Here is a 17715-nt window from a genome sequence, read left to right as displayed (position 1 = left end):
CCCGTGTTGACTATAAATAGCAGTAAAATGAAGTAGCACCAAGTGGGAGATGTTATCAAACATTACTGTAACCATTTCCCCCTCCAGTATAAATGAGTTAACTGGGGCTGTTTGTCTGGATCAGTATTCTGACCCTCTCCAAATGCTTTGGGCTACAGCTTTCATCAGCCCCTAGCAAGTTGCCGCCACTGCTGGAAGTGGCACCTGCCTTCTTCACAAATCACACTGGGGGCAGGAGACAACAAAATTGCCACAACCAGTGCTTTTTTTCTTCTAAAAAATGTTTAGAGGTACTCTCATTTTCCTACTCATATTGAAATACTGCCCCTCAATGAGGCCAAACGTAGATTCACAAAATGTTTAGGGGTATGCATACACCTGTGTACCCCCAGAAAAAAGTAGTGGCCACAACTATAACAAAGGCAAAGTCAGGAGATTCTAGAGCAGAGCAGCTGTGAAAAAGCTGAATTCCATGCTAGGGATCATTAGGAAAGGGGTTGAAAATAAAACTGCCAGAATCATAATGCTGTTATACAAATCTCTGGTGAGACCACATGTTATGTACTAACCTTGGATCCTAGAACAATTGGCAAGTAGGATCCTAGAATGCAACAACTGATTGGCTTACAGGAGACCAATCAGGCTCCAGGAAGAAGTTAATCAGTCTTTTAGGCTGGTAGGATCGTAGAATGCAACAACTGATTGGCCTGCAGGAAAAGACCAATCAGGCTCCAGGAGGGAAGCAGAATCAGCCAATCAGATGGGACTCATTGTGTAAATACAGTGGTACCTCAGGTTAAGTACTTAATTCATTCCGGAGGTCAGTTCTTAACCTGAAACTGTTCTTAACCTGAAGCACCACTTTAGCTAATGGGGCCTCCTGCTGCTGCCGCGCCGCCGGAGCACAATTTCTGTTCTCATCCTGAAGCAAAGTTCTTAACCCAAAGCACTATTTCTGGGTTAGCGGAGTCTGTAACCTGAAGCGTATGTAATCCAAGGTACCACTGTACTAGTAAGGGTGCTTTGATGCAATAAAGAGCATGAAATCACTACAGGATTCCGAGTATATTTCACTTGGAGAGCAGCAGGGGCCCTGAAGTCTCTCAGTGCTCTGAGACTGGGTTCTGCAGAACAGCATGGATCTGACTCAGCTCCGTCTTTGTTGGGATTGTTGGGATTGACTTCAGGGATGCTAGAACTCTAAGAAAAGAATGGACAGAAAATAATGTTATTCATAGACAGGGAATGTTTTCATAGGATTTAACTGCATTTCCGCCTTTCATTTTGTAAGAGATTTGAAGGAACGGGGGGAAATAAATAAGCATTTCCTAATATGATCTACCTCTTGTGGCTTTTCTCTTTGTTGTGGCAGGGTTTCCTGTGTATGTTTGGGCTGAAAGAATAATTGCAGCAGATCAGAGGCTATGAAAAGCTGGACTTCCTATTTGTGTATAAAATTATGCAAGGTGCAGAGAAAGTGGATAGGGAGGCATTTTTCTCCCCTTCTCATAATCCTAGAACCAGGGGTCGTCCCAATGAAGCTGAACAGTGGGAGAGTCAGGCAAGAAGTACTGTATTTTTCACTCTATAAGACTCACTTTTTCCCTCCTAAAAAGTAAGGGGAAATGTGTGTGCGTCTTATGGAGCGAATGTAGGCTGCGCAGCTATCCCAGAAGCCAGAACAGCAAGAGGGGTCCATTGCTTTCACTGCACAGAGATCCCTCTTGCTGTTCTGGCTTCTGGGATTCAAAATTTTTTTTTTTCTTGTTTTCCTCCTCCAAAAACTAGGTGCATCTTATGGTCTGGTGCGTCTTATAGAGCGAAAAATACTGTACTTCCTTGCACAGGGCATAGCTAAGCTACCGAATTGGCTCCTTCAAGATGTAGCAGTGGCTGCCAATGCAGGCAGATATCAAAGGGGAGTAGATTAATTCAGGGAGGGTAATGTTATCAGGAGCTACTAATCATAATGGCTATATCACCTATTAGAAACATCTGAAAAATAAATTAAGCCCAGCAGTACCATTCGGGTACATCTCATTCCAAATCAATTCCAAGAAGCAGCAGATAAGAGGTCAATCACTGCAATCCCACACCCAAGTCAAAGCAATGCTGGTGTTAGCCCCTGGCATCACATTACAATGATCCTGAGCCCTCCTAGCAGCAAAGTTGTTTTGCCTCGAGCAAGACAATTACCAGCAGAAACAGGAGATAGCAAAACAAGCCTGGCAGTCACTCCCCTAGCTTCCATGTCAACGCTCCCACCAGTTACAACACTGATTTGCACACCAGCAGTGCCTGCGCCTTACCCACCTCAGATCAAGGCACAAAAATGGTTGAATGCCAGGATGATGCTATGGAACTCGGTAGGCCCAACTTTTCACATAAGGCATCCATCCAGGTGCCTCAGCACCTCCACTGCCCATGTTGCAGTGGAAGAGATAGCAGAAACCAGCAGATTCTTGTAGCTGCAGACTCTAGGCCTCCTTTCAGACAAGAATTTAGAAGCTCACACAGAACCAGCCTGATAATAGTCTCTTGCCAGGCAAACATCTAGGGCCAGCCAGGGAAAGAAGCAGTTACTATTCCATACTATGAGTGTGGCCCTCCAGTTTTCCTGGACTACAACCCCAATCATCCCTGACCATTGCCCATGATGGCTGAGGCTGCTGGAAGTTGGTGTGCAACAACAGTGGAAGGACATTTTGGGATACACTAAGAGCGAGACAAAATGTGGTTTTCAGAATGATGTGTTAGCTGGAGGTGCTTCATCTTTATTTTTTAATTGCTGTTTTTAGATATGTTGTGGTGTATTTTAATTATTGTTTATAACTAGTTTGCTTTATTATTTCATATTTTATAACTGATGTTTTGAAATGTTGCAAGCTGCCTTGAATCCCAACTTGGGAGAAAGGTAGGATAGAAATGGATTAAATCCAATCAATCAATCATGGAACTCCAATGGGATTTTCTGCCTGCCTCCTTCCTTCCAATATGTAAATAAAGGAAATACTACAGGAACACTGTAAGCCTCCAGGGCTCACTGCTCCAGAGGGAACTCAGTGCTGGAGCATGGAGCATCCAATCCCTCATGGAAGTTGGGAAACATTTAATACTGCATTGCAAGGGGAAATGTAGCATACAAAGCAGCCTTTAAGTGACAGGTGAAATAAAGCAGAGAGACCTTCTCTCTCTCTCTCTCTCTCTCTCTCTCTCTCTCTCTCTCTCTCCTCATTTACTTATTTCAACTACCCCTCTGCAAGAACTAAGAGGACTTGCTCTCCTTTGGACCTGTTCCCAAGGAGATCCTAAGCAACTTTTAACCTGTTTACAGGACCTCACAAGCAAAGGAGCCATGCCACGTAAGTTCAAGGGGAAAGTACTTCTCTGAAATGTTATCAGTCAATACAAGACTTGCTACAGGATGGCTCTCCAACTTCCTGCACATGCTTTCCACATGACCTCATAAAAATTCTCTTTGAGGTTAATAGTTTTAATCATTGACAGCACAGCACAATGTCCATCTGATCTCACATAACTTTATAGTTTTGTCGTTGCTTCTCTCGGGTAATTCCATTTCTGATAGAATTCAAGGAGACAATTGGTTTGAAATTGAGATGTACTTGGATGCAAGAACATGAGAAAAGCCATTCTGGATCAAGTCAACTGGTATTCAGAAGCATTATTGCCTCTGTTTGTTGAGGCAGAGCGTAGCCATTATGGCTAGTCGCCAACGATAGCCTTCACCCCCATTAATCTAAAGTCTAAAGATTTATGGAGATTCTAGGAGAGAAGTCTGATTCCAGGAATTGAGGAGAGTTCTTGGAGACAAGAACAATCAGTGTTTTTTTTCAGGGGGTACACAAGGGCACGCAGTACCGGAAAAGCACTGAAAACAATCATGCAGAAAAAGGAAGTCAGAAGTACTGATTATAACCCTCTTCAGGCATTCTCCTTGTGTCTAACAGCATCTTGGCTGTGAGTCCTGGAAGATGGGCTCCCTGCCTTGCAGGCCTTTTTTCCACCTGGGGTTGGAGGGTGGGATGCTGAGTGACTCTAGTTACAAAAGCTGAGGCTAAAGACTCTTAGTGCAGACCCAGGTCATTGAGCCTGAGCTTCCACAGCCCCCACCTGCCACAAACCACCATTGACAGGATTAGACTGCAAAAGCAGCAGATATATTCTATGCTTACGATAATATTTTTATCTTTTGTCAGTTATGCTGTTTTAAATGTGCATTTTATCTTTAACTTCCTTTAGTAATGTTTTCTTTTGAAATGTTTAAGATAATATTTTACTTTCCTGTTATTCATTTTCATTAATTCATTCAGCCTTTATTGGCATAATGGTTTCCTATTAATTAGGTTGCTTTGAATGTATATTTTATACTTGACTTTATTCAGTAATGGCTTGTTCTGGATTGTTTTATTTGATGTTTGAATGTGTTGCAAACTGCTTTGAGATTTCTTTTCCTTAAAAATATTAAGTGGTATGGAATGAAATTAATAAAAATAACAAACCCCTCAACTGTCCCGGGAAAACCGGGACATCCTGGTTTTTTGTGTGAGAGCACAGCAGCCATTTGGGGTGCTACGATCTCAACCCCCCCCCAAAAAAGGTGGTTTTGGGGGGCATGATCTCATGCAGGTCCTGTTACTCTATCAGGAGCACAGCCCAGAAGATGTGCGGCCCAGTTTTGGGCCTGAACATATTGGAGGATATGTAATAGTAATACATGAGCAGAGAGGAGCAAGCTAAGGCCCACCTATCGTAGCTACCCTGGTAGCAAACTCTGAAGTGAGAAGATTCCTGTACTCATGGAGATGCCTCACTTCTGAAGTTTCCCCTCCAATTTATGGAAGGCTACCAGGCTGTCAGCAGGGAGGACAGAGCTTAGCCCACTCGTCCTCGCTTCTGTAATGTTTTTACATGCAACGTGAATACCTGAAATGTACGGAAGTGTGTTTTCTACCCAAGACACATGTATGACTGTGAATGAGAGTTCTATCATTATATTTACACAGAGCTTGAGAGGTGCATCCACTTATTTCACATTGAAGCAATGTGAGAAGTGGGCTTGTGTTTTGCTCATGGGGCAGTTGTGAATTTCAGTAAACAGCAATTGTGATGCCACTGAGAAATCCCAAATACCGGTAATTCATGTTGTTCTTATCTAGTTGCCTAAGCCTATTTTTCTACAATTCTACGCTGGGAAGAATTAGTTAATCTCCTCTGAAGGAATCTCTTTATGGGTTAGCAATTAGCCCATATTCATAACATGAACCAGGAACTTGAACAACATCCAAAGTGTTGAAGGAAAATACTTGAGGCTTCCTCATTCCTCTCAAGCCACAGGGCTTAGTGCCCCCCCTCGCCCCACACACTGCTCAATGGCATGGCTTTCCTGGCTGACCAATATTTAATCACCCCCAATTCCCATGATGCAAAACCTGCCCAGTGCCATAGAAGATTAATGTATTAATAGGGAGGTGGCTGACAAAACTGCAAACTTCTTCACAACAAATATTTACTTGTACTACTGTGGCAATTTACTCTGTTTGGTGCCAAGAGAAAGATTCCTTCTTAGGGTAACATTACAACAGAAAACCAGATAATTTTCAAATGCTAGTACCACACAATATTTATAGGTTAGTTCCCCCAGCCTGCCTCCAAAGAAAGGGCAATTTAAGCTCACCTGACATTTTTCCAAGGCATGAATGTCTGTCAGCTAAGGTGGCTAAAGCAGTGGGCTCTGCTTCAAGCATTTAGTCCTAAAAATTATTGTGGAGCTGCTAAGAGAACAGCCCTCCAAAAATAGAAAAAATACAAAACCTCTTGAAGCAAGGCTGAGTGCACATGGCCACAGCCAACTTTTTGTGTGTTTGTTTGTGGTGAAGAGGTATTGGCACCACACTGCTATTTTCCTATGGTGCTTTTCCATCCAAGTTTCACAGCTGGCTCTCTCCTTTCCCAGGATAGGGACTTTCTAAATGCTAGAACTCACAGCCATCCAATAAAACTGAAGGTTGGAAGATGATAGATAGATAGATGATGATGATAGATAGATAGATGATAGATAGATAGATAGATAGATAGATAGATAGATAGATAGATAGACAGATAGATGATAGATAGATTTGCACTTATGTACCACTGTTGTGCTTTACAATTTTAAAATAGTAAAACACTGATTTTAAAAAAATGTTCTCTTCTTCTTGCTCAAAGGGCAGATGGTGCCCATTGACAGAAGTCATCAGATTCAGGGCAGACAGAAGAAAGCACGTTTTCCCCCAGTTCATATTTGGTTTGCCCAGTTCATGGATGGTTTTGAAAGACAAGCTCATGGACGATAAGGCTATCTTCTACTTCCACTGTCAAAGGCAGATTACCAGTTGCTAAGAATCCCAAGTAAGAAGAGTGCTGTTGCACTCAGGGTCTTCTTGGCTTCCCCTAGAAATCTGGTTGGTCATTGTGAGAACAGGATGCTGGATGAAAAGGGCCTTTGGACTGATCCAGCAGGGCTCTCCTTGTGGTCTTATGACATCACACAGAAAAGGAGGAAAGGCCTGTAGATATCAAGGTCTGGCTGGTTCACTCACAGGCAGCTAAGAAATGCCTGTCTTTCCTGTGTGGCAGAGTCTGAGAGTGACATTTCATGGCGGCGAGATTCTTGACCTAACCATTTTCACCTCTTTGATTAAAGGGATTGCCAGTTCCTACCCCACTTCCAACACCTCTCGTCAGGTTTTCAAAGCTTGCCCTGCGCTGACATTCTCTCTCTTTTTTTCACTTTTCATAAAACTAAAGTACTTTTATTACACCCGAAAATGTTAGGCAGCTATGAAGTGGGACACCAGAATCTTTATGAGAGTCACCATAATTTCCAACATTCTGTTAACTGTGAGCCACACACCTTCAGTCAACTCTAGTTTGGCTGAAGAAGTGGTTATGATTTAGCTTAAATGCCACATGTGAACATTTTTTAATGGGGAATAGACTGGGTGGGGGCATTTTGAAACCAAAAGCCATTCTAGCCAATGTATACTTTGCATTTGCATATCAGGCCAATTTAATGCAAAGGGATTTGCATGTTGTTCCTGCTGTTTATCTCTACAGCTCCCAGTTATATAATTCACAGTCAGGAGTTCTGCAACCTGCCGTGATTACTGCTTCCCGCCATGAACTAATAGCTCAATTTATTATTAGCCTTGGGAGCTTGCACCAAAAATGCTGACGGGACCATAAACAGCAGGTTTATCTGACGGCAAAACAAAGTGCATCCAGACATGCTGCGGGGGGAGAAAGGGGAAAATAATGCCAAACAAAGCGGTGAAATCCATACTCTCCAAAGTTCCGTAAACAAATATAAGGCGATGCTTTTTGTACTCCAAATACAAAGTATTACTTCAAGGGCCACCCTTACCCCTAAGGCCGTGCATTGCTTATCTTTCCTTTCAGTATACTGCAGAATACCCACACACACATTGAAAGAATGAGTGAGGGGGTTGGGCAGGCTAGCTCCACCTCCAGTGTAAGCAGTGGCCACACTTGAGTCCATGAGTCCATGAGTTCGGCTGGCATGCAAAGGGGCTTTGTGTACATACTGGTGTGCATCTGTAGAATGCCAGTCCAATGCCCGGATGGTGTGGTGGGTTGTGCATGGTGGGAATGTGACTAGCCTGCATGGCCCCATAGTCCCTTTCATGCCTGGAGCAGTGTCTGAACCCTCCCTTAGACTGCCAACAGTTATATACTGCAGCAGCTGCTAGGCATGGAGTAGCATGCTGCGTGCATGGCGCCTTGATGTTCTTACACATGTATGCATGAGTGCTAGAGATGGTGCATCTTCTCTCCACTTCAAGAGACCCTGAGAACAGCAGCAGAGGAAGCCGCTTGGGCACGTGGAGCAGCGCGCCCAGGGGCGGAGCAAGCTGCCCATAGGGTGGAGCGAGGGCGGGGCCTCTGGAGTCTGCCTGCCTCCTCCCACTCAGCCACCCTACAGCTGAGGGGGAGGCAGCAGGCAGACCGTTTGGGCAGCGCGGAGCCTGCACATGCCCGGTGAGTGCCACCTGGCATTTTGTCACCCCCCCCTCCGTGGTGACACCTGGGGCGGTCCACACCCTCCGCACCCCCCTTTCTCCGCCCCTGCCTGGGAAGGAAGCTGAGGCTCAAAGAATGACGCATCAGGCAATTCACAATGACAATAACAAGACATCCCTAAAAGGCAAATTTAGAGTCATAATAAGGAGAGTGCTTTTTATTTCAAATTAGGGCCTAGCAAACTTGGGCACTTGGAGTGAATGTAAATCTCTAGGTCATATCCATGGTGGGATCCCATGGACAGTAATACTAAAAGGAAAGGAGTTCATGATGGCTGGGAGTTTATTAAGAGGGAGATAGTAAAAGCACAACTTCAGGCAATACCAATGAGACGGAAACATGGAAGGTGCCTAAAGAAGCCAGGGTGGCTATCTAAAGAACTTTTAACTGAGTTAAGATTAAAAAAGGATGTGTACAAAAAATGGAAAAGGGGGGAAACCACCAAAGAGGAATTCAAACAAATAGCCAGCACGTGTAGACACAAAGTCAGAAAAGCTAAAGCACAGAATGAACTCAGGCTTGCTAGAGAGGTTATAAGCAACAAAAAAGGCTTTTATGGGTATGTCCGTAGCAAAAGGAAGAACAAAGAAACAGTGGGGTCACTCAGAGGAGAAGATGGTGAAATGCAAACAGGGGACACAGAAAGGGCTGAACTCCTCAATGCCTTCTTTGCCTCAGTCTTCTCCGATAAAGAAAGCAATGCCCGACCTGAAGAATTTGGAGCAAATGATTCAGCAGAGGAAACACAGCCCAGAGTAACTAAGGTGATAGTACAAGAATACTTGGCTAGTTTAGATGTATTCAAGTCTCCAGGGCCAGATGAACTGCATCCAAGAGTATTAAAAGAACTGGCAGATGTGATCTCAGAACCACTGGCAGTCATCTTTGAGAATTCCTGGAGAACAGGCGAAGTCCCGGCAGACTGGAGGAGGGCAAATGTTGTCCCTATTTTCAAAAAGGGGGAAAGAGAGGACCCAAATAATTATCGCCCAGTCAGTCTGACATCAATACCAGGGAAGATTCTGGAGCAGATCATTAAGCAAACAGTCTGTGAGCACCTAGAAAGGAATGCTGTGATCACCAATAGTCAGCATGGATTTCTGAAAAATAAGTCATGTCAGACTAACCTGATCTCGTTTTTTGACAGAATTACAAGCCTGGTAGATGAAGGGAACGCAGTGGATGTAGCCTACCTTGATTTCAGCAAGGCATTCGACAAGGTGCCCCATGATATTCTTGTAAAGAGGCTGGTAAAATGCGGTCTTGACTATGCTACCACTCAGTGGATTTGTAACTGGCTGACTGACTGAACCCAAAGGGTGCTCATCAATGGTTCCTCTTCATCCTGGAGAAGAGTGACTAGTGGGGTGCCACAGGGTTCTGTCTTGGGCCCGGTCTTATTCAACATCTTTATCAACGACTTGGATGATGGACTCAAGGGCATCCTGATCAAATTTGCAGATGACACCAAACTGGGAGGGGTGGCTAACACCCCAGAGGACAGGATCACACTTCAAAACGACCTTGACAGATTAGAGAACTGGGCCAAAACAAACAAGATGAACTTTAACAGGGAGAAATGTAAAGTATTGCACTTGGGCAAAAAAAATGAGAGGCACAAATACAAGATGGGTGACACCTGGCTTGAGAGCAGTACATGTGAAAAGGATCTAGGAGTCTTGGTTGACCACAAACTTGACATGAGCCAACAGTGTGACGCGGCAGCTAAAAAAGCCAATGCAATTCTGGGCTGCATCAATAGGAGTATAGCATCTAGATCAAGGGAAGTAATAGTGCCACTGTATTCTGCTCTGGTCAGACCTCACCTGGAGTACTGTGTCCAGTTCTGGGCATCACAGTTCAAGAATGACACTGACAAACTGGAACGGGTCCAGAGGAAGGCAACCAAAATGGTCAAAGGCCTGGAAACGATGCCTTATGAGGAACGGCTAAGGGAGCTGGGCATGTTTAGCCTGGAGAAGAGGAGGTTAAGGGGTGATATGATAGCCATGTTCAAATATATAAAAGGATGTCATATAGAGGAGGGAGAAAGGTTGTTTTCTGCTGCTCCAGAGAAGCGGACACGGAGCAATGGATCCAAACTACAAGAAAGAAGATTGCACGTAAACATTAGGAAGAACTTCCTGACAGTAAGAGCTGTTCGACAGTGGAATTTGCTGCCAAGGAGTGTGGTGGAGTCTCCTCCTTTGGAGGTCTTTAAGCAGAGGCTTGACAACCATATGTCAGGAGTGCTCTGATGGTGTTTCCTGCTTGACAGGGGGTTGGACTCGATAGCCCTTGTGGTCTATTACAACTCTGTGATTCTATGATTCTATTCTATGATATCCAGACGACCATTTTATTACACAGGGCTCTGATAACACAGAGCCAGAACACAGACTATAACACTGGATCAGATTGAGAGAGCACAGGGGCCAAGCTCATAGGCAAGTGGGTCTGCTTCAGAAATTCAGAATGTCTTCCACACGGTGGAGGCTGCCTCAGAATCTTGGGTGTGTGTACACTTGGCATCACACAGATGATAGCATCTCATGAACTCCGCAGTTGTGTGTCAGCTTGCATGGTGCTGCTCACAAACCATTTTGAACTTGGGATTTAAACTCTGGTTACTGTTGCTCCAAGCTAAACATTATGTATGCTGAGCTACGAAGAATAATGCACAGATTATAAAAGTATTCTCATTATGTGTGGCACACATGCACACCCCCTGCAGCTTACTTGCAGCAAAAGACTTGTTTTACGTTTTCTTACCTATTCCTATGCAAGGGGTCAGCTGGAGCCGCTGACTGATTTCACAAGCTAATGATCAAACTCTATGGATGCCAATTACCAGGAATTGTTGGTTGTGTTAATTATAATTAGGCACTTACCAAAAGAATTAACACCTACCTATCTCAATTTTCTATTCTCAGCTGAAGATTATCTCTCTCTCTCTCTCTTCACAAACATTTAAATTTAGTACGAGGGAAGGTGGAATTAAACAGACCTTTAAAAGTTAGAAGCAAGAAGTTGTGTTTTATTTCCTATTGTCTTTTAAAAGCATCTGTTCAATAAATATGTCAAAAATACAGAATGCTACATATTGAGCACCATAAATAAATGAAGATCAAACAAACATGCAGCCCAAGAGTTACTACTTATTTGAAATTGCAGATATAAACTATTATGTTTTAAATGGTGTATTTATCAAAGTAAAGGTATATCGAAGCAGCTTCATCGTGACATTGCATTATGTCTGCAATGGTATGGAGATATATTGAAATCCCTGGAGAAGTGTTTGGCTTTTCTTCTTTAAAGAAAATGCTTATTTATTAATTTAACGTATTTCTATCATGCCTTATTAATACAATTAATAAATCATAAATAATTCCCATGCATGGAGCCAAGCCAATGAGTGGATGGGAAGAAAATCCAAGTTACGTAGTTTATTAAGTACTCAGGAAAGCAAGAAAGAAAGCAGGTGACATTAAAAAAATGGATACGAACCATGGGGGGCCACAAAGAGACCTCTGGGATTAGCAGGGATATAAGGGATCACGCAATCCCTGAGGTATCCTGGACCCAAACTGTTAAAGACTGGGGAGTCAGCTACATTAGTAAAGAAACACTGCTTTGAATGCACTATAAACATGCAACACCAGATGGCGCCAGAGAGCAGGAAATTTTAAAACACGATTTTCCATAGAGATTTTTTCTTTTGTTAAAATGATCCAATTTCTGACTTATTTATAGCAGTTTCCCCCCTGTGTTTAGATCTACCCCTGGTAAATTAAAACAACAAGCTTAAGTCTGGCCTGGTAGCATATGGGCAACCACTGCAAGCATTTGAGCGCCAGAGTTATGTGTTGGTGGCAGTCTGTCTGCATCAACAGTCTAGCCACAGCAATTTTCACCAGCTGAAGCTTCCAAGCCAAGCCAAAGAAAAGCCTCGTATAGCGTGAATTGCAATAATTGAGCTGTGAGGTTACCAGTGCATGAATCACCATGTTCCCGTATGGCTAACTAATTCAAACAAACTTAAGATCTCTCAGAAACAGATGTCTTTGTTCATTGGCAGCATTCATATTACTGAGGTTGCTTGACACAGTTTAACGTGCTGTGAATTGTTTGTAGCACAGCAGCTCAGTCAAATTGTGATTGTTAATGTGCATCCGGTACACTGCATGAGCCACTGGTCTGGATGAACCAGACAGTTCTTGGAGTAGCAGCTACCTGGCTTCGGCAGCAGAGGGTGCTTGTGATGCCGCCGTGTGTATTGGCGCCTGTGCCAGGTGTCAGAATGCATCATCATTTCATCATCATATTTCACATGCTGTGACATATTTGGGCTTGGGTGTGTGGATGAGTTAGGTAGGCGTATGTTTGTTTAGATGAAAGTCAGCAGTGGTGAAGAGGACAGAAGCGAAGATCAGTGATGGTTTGTTTGTTTGAGATGTTTCCATAGGAATATGCATTGCTTTAAAATGAGAGGTACCTGAAGCAATAATATATACCGTTATCTGCCTCAAAGTGCGCTCATACATACTTTGAGTAAGCAACACATTTAAGGGAAACGTGTATTTGAGGCAGGTGGTTTTGTTAAAGAGATTAAATTGAAATCCCAAAGAAGGGCTGCAAACCTACTTCACATTTGACTAGTGATATGTGTTTTCTGAATTGGAAAATTGTCCAGAAAAAAGGGGGGGTGAGTTGCTGCAGTGGTTACAAACATTTAAATAGATATCCGTGTCAAAGTCTCAAATCCCTTTTTGCTCAAATAGAGAAAAAGAGATAGAGAAAAGGGTGTCTGTGTGACCCATGCTGAAAGCATCCTTGTAACTATTGTAAGGTATATACTGAACTTCGTGGAGCTTCCTTCTCAATATACATGTACAGGAGAGAGGCTCAAAGGCACTGTGATGTTTCTGGGATTCTTTGCCCCTGTTTCTTCGTTCCCAAAAGTTCATTAGATAAGCTAAATGAGGGGTGTTTAAGTTGGTCCAGGTTTATTACTGGGACTAGATCTACTCTAAAATACTAAAGTATTAACAGAACCGCACCCACAGGATTAATGAGCAGGAGCATTCTTGTGTGGGAGAGATTTCACTGGGTTATCGTGTTACAACGCTGCCAGTTCCCAGTCCTTACCGATACCACTTCCTTTGAATCTATTTTTTTAGTACTTTTGTTGGGAAGGCCGAAGTATTAACTTGGGGTGAGTCAGGGTCAGCCCAGTACATTTTGCCACCAGAGACAAAGCCCCATATCAGGTGCTCTTCTCACCGCCAGGGAAGAAGGGGTGAATGCAGACTGACATCCAGGAACACGGTGATGGGAAGAAAGATCAACATTGGGATCTGCTGCCACCGGGAACCCTGCCGCCTGAGGCAATCTCCTCACCCGGTCTCATGGGTGGGTCAGCCCTGGGGTGAAATATGGTTATTTAGAATCTGCCCCTATCAAAACACATGGAATCCAAAGACCTTAACTTCTCCTAGCTCCCAATAGAAGACATTTTAACATAAGCCTGGGTGGTACATCAATAGGAAATTGCCTGTAACAGCTGATGTAATGGCAGGACCTACTTAGCCTATAAAACAGGGGTGAAACAAAGGTCTACCAATTGCAACAAGTGACTGACAGTTTGGTCCCATAGAAAGGCAGGCAGAACTGGGTTTGGGATAAGCAACGCTGGCAAGATGTACTTCTGCCTTTTAGAAAGGAATGGGGAAGGCAGGTTGGGAGTCTGGGTGAAGCAGGTGTCAAATTCTGAATTACAATACTGTATATAAAACTGAATTAACTTTTTGCATCCATCACTAACAGCTACTATATTGTGCTTTATAGATCTTAATTTTAAGGCAGATCTCCAGTTAGTTCTTGTGAGTGACCCAGATTAATAAAGCACCTAACCGAGTGCTGGCTGTGGGTTTGAGAAGTACCTCTGCTGGGCTTCTTCCCTAGTGGGCCAACCCGGCTGTGGCAGACAGCAACAGTCCAAGCAGTGCAGGTGGCCAGGCCTAGCCACCATTTTGATTTCCCATATTGCCTTGGAATGACAATATGTCAAGGGCATTGCAGATAATTAAAGTAGTGGCTCAACCCACTTTCCCATGTTGATCAGAGTATTGGGCCTGGAAAAAATGTGAAGTGGTGTGGGGTCAAGGAAGGCCTTGGTGGTGTGTGCTGCCAGGCACTGAGATCCTGACAGAACCACAAGGTTCCCATGAGTGGACACTGGCTCTGGTATCCAGGAAGGACAGAACAGGAAAGTAGGGCTGTGGGGTGCCCAACCCTTGAATCTCACTAGCTGCAACTGTTGTGAGAGTTTTAGTCAATGTTTTGAAATCTAACTTATTATATAAGTGCCAAGTATTGTTATTGTGAAATTGTGTTTTCCATGAGGCATACAGTGGCTTTTCAGCATCAAGCTAAATTTATCCCTGCGGTAGCTCCAGTGACTTGAATTTCTCCCGCTATGCCTGAGTGTTTCCAAATGTACAGAAATCTGGACTGTTGCTTGGGCTAACAAGGAGGTAATGATTTTTAATATGTGGAATATGATTTCACCCGATTTACATCCATGTGTTAGATCTCTGCCCGTCTCCTCTTATCTTGCAACTCTCACATTTCATTGCATCATTAAATGAGCTTTTAACTCTACATTGTAGCAAGTGCCTAAAACCACCAAATCCACATAAAACAAGCCTAACCTCAAAAGATTCCCTCTGACGTCCTCCTTTGATGGCATGGCTCACTAACCCTAAGATCCTTCCACTGTGAAACTCTCTGCGCAAAGTTCCAAGCAAAGATGGGAATCAAAACAGTCATTCATCAATCAGCACCACACCATTTAGAGGATGGGAAGCACTCGTAAAACACAATCAGCTGTTGGCATTGCTTCTAGCACACTGCAAATATTTAAGGAGAGGGTGGAACTCATTTCAAAAGATTCTATCCATTTAATTGATGATGTAGAAGCTAAACAACTTTTTAAAAGCCCAGCTATGTTGTGAAGCTCTTGCTAAGGTACAGCCTGTTGCATTTCTGAGGATTTCTGAGCACTTTGCAATTTTTTAAAAAAATGATCTGCCCTAGAGGAGATGTTGCAATATCTATGACTTAGGAGATCAGCTTTCCCATGTGAGTGCTGTGTACATACAATGTTTTATTCTAGAATCAGTGGAAACCGAGCTCTTGTTTTTGCTGTGTAGTCCACACTTCATTTGGAAACAGAAGTAGGCAACCCCAGAAATGGAAAGTGTAGGTGGACATAACAGCAAGATCACAATCACCACTTCATTCTTCAGCCACCTGGGACATGCGCAAGAAGGAAAAGACATGGATAACCTAATCAAGAGGAAGGTTTTCAAATGTGTATCAAGTAACCACACTCACTCTTGTGGACAGCAAGATCTAGAACCAGGGCTCCCAAACTGTGGTCCTTGGGCCACTGGTGGTCTGCAAACTTCATTCAGGTGGTCTGCAGTGTGTCTGTAAAAATACAGTTTAAATCATCAGCATCTAGCACAATGTGTTACAATTGCTCCAACAAGCAGAAAAATCATTAAGTGGTCTCCCAAGAATCTCAGCGGTTTTCAAGTGGTCTGGGGCAGGGAGGGGTGTAGTTTGGGAACCAATGATCTAGAATCATTCTAGACTAAAAACAGCGTGTTGAGTGTCAGTATGAAGACTCTGGATTTTTTTTATATATGAAAAAGCTTTTGCTGACGCAGCATTCTGTTGCATGAGACAAGTGGGACAAGTCCATCCAGTTAGGCAGTCATGCTTGCTCTGTAGCTGGTTATGCCAAAATGGGTTGGCAATGACTGTTAAAGCTGGAGTCGTCTTATCTAGAAAACCAGAATACAGGTCACTAGATTGTGAAAGTGGAAAGTCAATAGAGGTATGTATTGCTTCATTGCCTCTATAAATCTTTGCTTATCCTTCACTCCTGTTTTTTTTTTAAAGGATGGCATCTGCAGCAACTTCTCATGCACATGGATGGGCGAACACATACACATTCATAAATGCATACTATGCTCACTGGTATGGCACATAGTCTGATCAGATAATAGTGGATAAATCAGCAATTGTGGGTGGGGAAGGCAGAAAGCATGAATGGCAGAGATGTTGCTAGGTACCTTAAAGATCCAAAGCACAGGCCTGTGATGCAAATTTGCATAAAACCAACAAATTCTCATTTATGTATTTGTGGATAGATGGAAATTTATAGCTCTTGGTTTGATTATTTGATTATTTAAAATATCTCTAAGTGGTGTACAAAAGAAACTGAAGCAACAACAGGCAACTTAGACAAAATATCACAAAAATACATAATTACATATAAAAATGCTATTTGTGGTATTGGGCTTGGCTAGATAAGGTCTGAGGAGTGTGCTGATTTGTAGAAAATCCGAAATTGAGTTTGCTGAGATGTTTATGAGGCGGTGTCATAGGTTCTTCATTAAGTCACTCGCCAGGATCTTATGTATTTCGTCATTCACCATCAGAGACCATTTCACTCTTGATGTGCCCGAAGATTCGCCGACTGCACACGTTGACTTGGCAGGAGGCTGACATTCTAGAAAAGGAGCTAATGAAACTAAAAGCGGGAAGTGATCACTTTCACTTCTTACCAGTACGTCTACTATTTTCACCAGGCTGAAGAGTGGTGGTGAAACTGACCCTGATGTTGGGAAAGATGGAGGGCACAAGGAGAAGGGGACGACAAAGGATGAGATGGTTGGACAGTGTTCTCGAAGCTATGAACATGAGTTTGACTAAACTGCGGGAGGCAGTGGAAGAGAGGAGTGCCAGGCGTGCTCTGGTCCATGGGGTCATGAAGTCGGACATGACTAAATGACTAAACAACAACAAATGACACTTCCTCCCTCACTATGTAAGAAAGTGAGTTGGCCCTTGGAGGTGTCAGCTGGGCATTCATTTAATATCAAGAAATCGTGCAGAAAAACCCATTCTAGGTGTTTCAGTCCTTGAGGGTTAACTTTCTAATCCATGGAAGTACGAGTAAAGGGGGAAATGTCATCCAGATCTATTCCACGTGATGTTAGGCTTCCCTCTGGGCCATCGCCAATGCGGGCATTAAAGTTCCCACATAGTAGGATTTGGGCATCTGAGTATTTCACCTTTATCTGCTCTATAGGGCTTGTTAGATCAGTTCAAATCTTAACCACCACTGAGATTCAGAATATTTTTTTTTCTTGTTTTCCTCCTCCAAAAACTAGGTACGTCTTGTGGTCTGGTGCGTCTTATAGAGCGAAAAATACGTAAATAAAATAGTGGTCAATTGGAAAGTTGATTCGGACATTTAAGCTGGCACATTCTACCTGAGAACCCATCACTATCCTATCGTATGCAACAAATAATTCTTAGATGTGATTGTGGTTTATTGTATCTGCAGTGCTTGAGGTTTTATGGTTTTTATGGTTATTGTTGCTTTTTCTTTTTGTTCCCTTTGTGAATGATGCCATGACCTTTGGCTAGCACAATAAAGTTTATGATGATGATGGTGGTGGTGGTGATGATGATACATATAAAAAGGTAACATTATTTTTATTGTTGCTGCTGGCATCCATCTGACTCAAGAGACAA

The sequence above is a fragment of the Podarcis liolepis genome, assembly GCF_965112155.1.
Source record: "Podarcis liolepis genome assembly, chromosome: 3".
Classification (NCBI taxonomy): domain Eukaryota; kingdom Metazoa; phylum Chordata; class Lepidosauria; order Squamata; family Lacertidae; genus Podarcis; species Podarcis liolepis.
Note: the sequence above shows the minus strand (reverse complement) of the source record.